Here is a 6,129-nt window from a genome sequence, read left to right as displayed (position 1 = left end):
CACAATCACAGAGGGACAGCATGCATATTTAAAAATGCACTCTATGGACAATAAGGGTTGAAATGGGAAGCTGGCATCATCAAAACACCAAAGCATAAATATATACAGAAATACAGTATATACAGCTCACGATCCACATTTCAAAGAAGGCATGGGGGTTCTTTGCTTAGCAACTAAAACTTTTGAGGGGAGTTCCGACGAAAGGTCATGTGACATACAGTAAAGTGAGAGTGGTCTTCTGGGTGGCAACCTTTCACCACTGAGCTGGATGAGATGCTCCACACACATACACGTATATACTGCACAATGTTCTGGCCTGTGTGTCGCATGTTGCTTCTCAACCACTGCGCACCTCTGTGGATGTATAAATAGACGCACAGTCTCCACATCTTCACAGAGGAGACGGCTGTCAAAGCAGCCACTCCACAACACGCCAACTATTTCAATATTTGAAGGAAACAGCAGAATAAACATGGCAGGGCCCCTGCTTGGAGTGGGCCTTTAAGCCTCATAAGAGTTCATTTATTAATTGACTTTCGTTCTGTGCAAATGTAAGCAGCGAAAGCCATTAAACTGGTGGAAAGAACAAAGCGTTTCGAGCGGTGTCAGGTTCTCTTCACGATGTTTTCTCTCTCTCCCAAGGCCTGACGAACGACTCCTGAAACACATCCTTCCTTCCCTGGGGGCATAATGGGCTTTCGGATGTGCGAGAACTCGCAATGAGAGCACTTTAGGGTCACAACCGTACTGAATGGAGAGCGCCATGACCAATTTACTAAGACTTAGAGCTTAAAGCCTGTAGTTTGTGTTTACTAGTTTCTTCAAAATAGCTTCCAAGTTGCCGTGTTGGTGGTGCATTTAGTTGTACTTAGAAAGTCTTTATGTGCGTCACGGACCACTAACAAAATGATTTTATTCGTGAAAGCCAATCCGGTACAGAATAGGGTTTTCATGTGAGGGTGAAACCTGTAGACCCGTATGCAGACGCTGTTTGCGTAGGTAAAATACAGCCAGTTATGTGTAATATCTTCTGAAAAAATGAAAATAAAAAATACACGTACATCAATAAAAAAAGAATGACAGTTAAGTTTTATCCTATTTGATGAGCAGTGATGGGGGCTGCCAGCTTTGTGTGATGATGAGGTACAGACAAATCTTTGTTGGTGCGTGAATATAAATTCATGGCAGCCAAAGGGAAAAAAATAAATGAAAAGCAATTTAGTATTGGATGATCTAGCCAAAAGGAGTTTATGCCCTTAGTTTGATTTATTCGACTGCCAAGGAGTCCCAGCCAATTAGACCCATTTTTCCATTCTGACCTTTGGTCTTCCGTGCCAATTAACACATCTTATATTCCTTCTGTCGCATTTAATATGTGGTTTGAATGCTAGCCAAATTATGAGGTCCCCCTCGTTTCGCAAGCTGCGATGGGTAAACCGTGTGACATAATTTCTGGTGACGCTGTAATAATCATCGTGCCGTGCCCTCGTTTCGGAAATCAGGAAACTGTTATCCACTTGACGCGCGTGATGGCGGGAAGTTGCAATTATTTATTTCACGCGAGAAACCAAATTTATTTCACAAGAATGTGCGCGCATGTTCTTCGTTCAGTAGCCTGAACCCCATGTCAAGAAAATCTGACAGATAATTATCGGAGGTTACAAAGTAGTTAAACGTGCAGTGACGTTGTCTATTAGGGGAAATCATATTTCATGAATCGTCATTGTTTAATATTTACGCATATGCACAAAGTAAAAAAAAATACATAACTAATGAAGTGCTATGTGGTAGTCAGTAAAATTTGTAACTCATCCTTGCTATTAGCCGTCTTTGGCTTTTCAGTCGCGGAGCAGTGTCTCTCCTGGAAACCCTCTATGATATGGAATTGATTTCCCGGTGAGAAAAATAATTATTCTCCTCTGCGCAGTGGAGAAGATGTGCAAATAGCCTGTTAGTTGCACTCCTGTGACGGCATGTCTTTACCGTCCGTTACCTGCCATCGCAGCCAGGCTTCCTGCAAGTAGCCCGGGAAACGTTGGAGGCTATTACTTTTTCTTCCATAGAAGAAGAAGAAAAAACTTGAATGTACCGAAACCAAACGGAGAAAGAATACCTTTATGAGCTGCAGACGCTCTGGCGCGAGACTCGCTGTGTGCGCTTCTATATGCTATTTGCGTCTCAAAAAATAAATAAATAAATAAATAAAACAAGAAGGGGAAATAACTTTTCCTGGTAGGTCGTGTCAGCGTTTGTACTTTGCGAGGTGTAGCCTATGCATTACATCTCGCTGCTTAGAATATATTGGATTGAGCCCACGCATTGAAGTCCCTGGATGCGCTGGCACTTGTGCAACATGCTCTCCGGTGTATTCTGCTGGCGTGTCTTCGCGCAGCTCACAGCCCCTGTCTGAGAGAGAAGGCGGATCGAAGCATGTTTAACGAAGTATAAGAGTGGTCGTGCTGTGACGCGCCTTATGCAGATGGTCTGGTTTCAGTCATAGAATGTATAAAAATAGGTTTCACTGTATGGATGACACGTTGCTATGGCGTAATGGTATCTCCAGGATAACGGTCGCATTTCTTGACATATAGGGTAGGCTACTGACTCCGTACGGATCGCGAGTGTTCATATCAATGACGATTATTTACAACAGGGAAATCATAAGCATTGGAGTGCTGATTAAATGTCTGAAGGACCCAAAGGGCAGTTCATACATTGCGGACATTTTACTGAAAAGTCTCTTCATTTGTTTTATTTTCATCGATTCAGAGTGAGAATACCAGCAACTAATCTTGGAGGTTACAACTCAACAGGTTTTTTTTCTCGCTCTCATTATTAACGATATTTATATTTAAAACAAAATATTTTCAGCTTATTTCCTACCTTCCATATCTAAAAACACACACACACACCCACAAACACAAAAAACAAATGTACAAAGCAACTCAATGGGTTCACGTTAGTCATGATTGGGGATCATCCTACTGGATTATAATGTGAGCATCACATGAACAGACATTCGTAATCTGTCGAGGGTAAGATAATTAATGCTTGACGGCCAACATGGTTTCCTGAAAGAAAACCACATGCATGGACGTGCAGCATGAACTCATCCTTGATCACCATCTCATGCCATAGATGAATTTACGCTGATTAATTTGCATATGAATAAATCATTATGAAAAGCATGCCTAGCTGGCTACATCTTGGAATGTTAACATGAATAATGTATATTGTCAGCTAGATATCTAACGACTTCAACTAACTAGAAGTCAATTTGTTTTTCCATGTAGGCGACCAGAGACCACGGTCACTAGTGTGGACTGTGCCATAACACAGTTGTGATCCAGATACAGCAGTACAAAAGACAACAGGGACCACGGGGGGTGGGGGCGGAATGGGGGGGTGGGGGGGGGGGGGATGCACAATATTGAATGTGATGCCCTGATGAACTGCAGCGTATGGTATTGTTTACGGTGCTGTGCGAACATGTCCGTGTGCACACTATATATTTTTTTTTGGGGGGCTTCTGGTAGTCGGTGTCCTGTGCAAGGTCAGCGTTCAGCACGAGGAAGTGGATTACAAGGGCCTGTGTACAAGCAGGATCAGCTCCAGCAAGGGGCTTTTCCCTTTCCTTGGGCTGGCTGAAAGAGCCGCTAAAGATTCAGGACATCGGTCCGTGGAGGAAGTCCTGAATTCGAGAGGGGGCTTATCTCGTCACCATCCATTTTATGTTGCCGATGATTTCGGGCCTTGCGTAATCATGATGGAAGTGTTTTTATCTTTTGACCTTTTATTACTATTCACACCAACAGTTATTTGTTCATACTGGGTGCGCCATGTGCATGCATCGGTGATTTATGCTCTCAAGTTGCCCAGGAAAGGGCAGTCCGCAATATGATTAATGCTGCTGTTATCATTGCAGCTATTACTTAATATAACATCTATTGTTTTTTTATAATAAGGCTTCGGGAAGCATTCATATTTTTTTATCAATTCAAATATTACACACAAAAAAAAATCCACTATTATCCACTAATTTTGTGAATGGATACAATTATAATATTACAGACATGTTTTTCATCACACCAGCGAGTATAATTTCAGCACACTTTTAGAGGAAGTTCTCTGCCTGGTCTGTGTTACTGCAAGGCAGGTGGTTCGGTAAAGTGACCTTTCACAGGATCTTCGTGTGTCTCACTGCTACTGTGCCTCACAGACCTGCTTCCTTATTAAGACGTTGCCGCTTTTACTCTCAGATACTTGTCCTGTTTATGACTGATTTTTTCTCTTACGCGGACAGAGTAGGTACACTGTTGCAATCTTAACAGACGGTGCAATCTGCATCAACGCCCATAAGATTGCTTTGACCGATGTCTATGCGGAAACAAAGCGGTGGTTATGTGAGAATTTTCGGCATTTTAGAAGAATTGTACGCACATTTGCTCAAAACAGTGTACACAGCGCCATCTAGTGGAAGAGAGGCAGTTAAACGAGCACTGGGATTGTTCAGGATGAGAAGAGTGACACATCGATTTGAACGGTGGTCCAAAAAGCAAAAGAGCAGCCTATTTTTCAATACCATTGATCCCCCTTCTTCAAAGCCTGCCAGTCTAATACAAAGATGCCACAAGGCCAAGGTTTTATGTTATCATTTGTGAGTGTAATTTGATGCGCTATTGTATCATTAAAGAAGCCAAGGAAGAATCTTCTCACTAAGCAATGCTTATCTGCCAGTTGTCCTACTGAATGTTCTTTATCTAGACATTGCATGTGCTGACTGTTATGTTAGCTCAAAGAATTAATTCCCATCAGCCCCCCCTCTTTTGTTAAAATAGAAAGCGGTCATACAATCTGTGTTGTCGTGCTCCATATTGTGCAACCTTAGAAAGCTCCATGTAGCCCACGTCATGACTGTACAAAAGTATCTTTTTCTTCAGACAAAGTGCACGAGGCCAGACGGTTCCATGCTAACGATAACAGAACTGGAGAGCGAAGCCTTTGGACTGATTGGTTTCTAAAAGAAAAAAAAAACCCCACTCTATAAAAGAGGGACAGCCTCTGATCAGGTTTCTTTTTCCTTTTCTTTCTATTTGGAGATATTACGCTCACCCTTTTAACTTGCCTCTCTTTCAGATGACACGCCGCAGCACTAACGTTCGAGTGCTTACCCAGAAGGCGCTCCTTTCTCCAGGTGCCCCTTGAAGCGTGCGGCTCCACACAGCAGCCTCTCTCACTGCTGAACGCTGGCGGAACAGTGCCCTTTCAAACCCCTGGCAGCTCTTTTCCGCAGTCTTTCAGGCGCCAGATACCGCAGGTCCCAGAGTACTCGGAGACGGCGAGACGGACACCTTGTGTAGCGTCGCGGATGGGAATCCTGCGTGCTTTTAAGTTCCGCCATACATTAGGTGCGCAAAGAGGAAATGGAAAAGTCTTACAAGTCCTACATACAAAGACATGCAGGGTAGGTTGTTTGGAGAGTCTCAATTTTCCGTTAAGTATGAGTGTGTGAATGGTGTGTGAATGTTGTGTGTGCCCTGCAATGGACCCCCAAACTGTCTATGGTGTATTCCAAATATTGTAACTGTGTTGTTTTGCATTACATATAGCTATGTACATTACATAATGGAGAAAAGGTCCTTATTTGGGGGGAGGGGTTTATACAGTTATATTTGGCGGAAAATTGAACCTGTCTCATCAACACAGCTTCCCTAGTGTTGGTGTGGCAGATGCATCTCTTGGTGTGTGCAGCCAGCTGTCACATACACTGCCCCCTGCAGTCCGGCTGCCAAACTGCGCAGATGCAGGCAGGCTGCGAGCTGTACTCGATCCCACTACACCATGAAACTCTACCGTCCTCCTTTTTCCCCCACTTTGTCACAAAATTATTAAAAAGTCCAAGTTCTGAAACTGTGTAGTGAATCTGGTGACTGTAGCTTTAAACCCAGTTTCACTGGGTGATTTCTGATACCGGTTAGACTCGGCACTGAAAGTCAAGAGTCTCCCTGCTTCATGGTTGAAAGGGTTTTTATTATAAGACATGGCTGAGGGGGGGGGGGGGGGGGGGAGGAAGCCTATTTAATATTCAGTAACCTTGATAAGAGGCCCTCAATTAAAAATGCAGGCATT

This window comes from Anguilla anguilla, chromosome 2 (assembly GCF_013347855.1).
Source record: "Anguilla anguilla isolate fAngAng1 chromosome 2, fAngAng1.pri, whole genome shotgun sequence".
In the NCBI taxonomy this organism is placed as follows: Eukaryota; Metazoa; Chordata; class Actinopteri; order Anguilliformes; family Anguillidae; genus Anguilla; species Anguilla anguilla.
The sequence above is the reverse complement of the archived record's forward strand: the minus strand, read 5'-3'. Positions refer to the sequence as shown.